Source organism: Mus pahari, chromosome 4 (genome assembly GCF_900095145.1).
Source record: "Mus pahari chromosome 4, PAHARI_EIJ_v1.1, whole genome shotgun sequence".
NCBI classification, from domain to species: Eukaryota; Metazoa; Chordata; class Mammalia; order Rodentia; family Muridae; genus Mus; species Mus pahari.
The window spans coordinates 73,061,528-73,062,259 of NC_034593.1; the positions used below are offsets into that span (position 1 = coordinate 73,061,528).

At 48.0% G+C, this 732-nt stretch overlaps 1 non-coding gene across 1 annotated transcript; it reads right to left on the reverse strand.

Moving 5' to 3' along the window:
- Positions 1–243: 243 nt before the first annotated feature.
- LOC115063913 lies at positions 244–392 on the reverse strand. The gene has a single exon (XR_003843780.1). It is a non-coding gene; the product is annotated as a small nucleolar RNA SNORA48 (small nucleolar RNA).
- Positions 393–732: the final 340 nt, after the last annotated feature.

Here is a 732-nt window from a genome sequence, read left to right on the forward strand (position 1 = left end):
AAAATGCTCAAGCTGTTCAGCTTCTCCTGCTTTCCCATCTGACCTCACACATTGCGGTGGGTCCTGCTCCTGACAGGCCACGTGACTGGCAGGGCCCTGGATGACATCCTTCATCTCCCACTCACTGCTGTGTCTGCAATGGAAGATAGGTCTGTGTGTGGCACGGTGGTCCACAGCTCTCTCTGTCTTCCTTCTTCCTTGCTGCACTGGCTGGATTTGGTTGGATTTGATTTGATTTTTTTTTTTTGAGTCCTAGGCATAAAACAGCTTTGTCCACAAAGCCAGGCATCAAACTAAGATGAATAGAGATAGGCCTGCCATTTCCTCTGCTCCTGATTGATGTAAGAGCAACACCACCAACAAGGTGTCTCTTGCCTCATTGTCAGCGGGCAGGTAGGTAGTTAAGGCTTTTATTGCTATAAAGGGACACAAGGACCAAGGTGATTCTTGTACAGGAAACATTTAAATGGGGCTGGCTTATAGGTCAGACATTCTGTCCATTGTTGTCGTGGCAGGAAGCATGGTGGCGTGCAGGTGCTGGAAAAGTAGCTTAGCGTTCTATAGCTAGATCTGCAGGCAGCAGGAAGAACGAGTGACATTAGGCCAGGCTGGAGCATTTGAAACCTCAAAGCTCACTCCAAGTGACAGACTTCCTCCAAAAAAGCCGTGCATACTCTTAAAAGACCACATACCCTAATAGTACCACTCCCTAAGAGCCTATGGGACCATTTT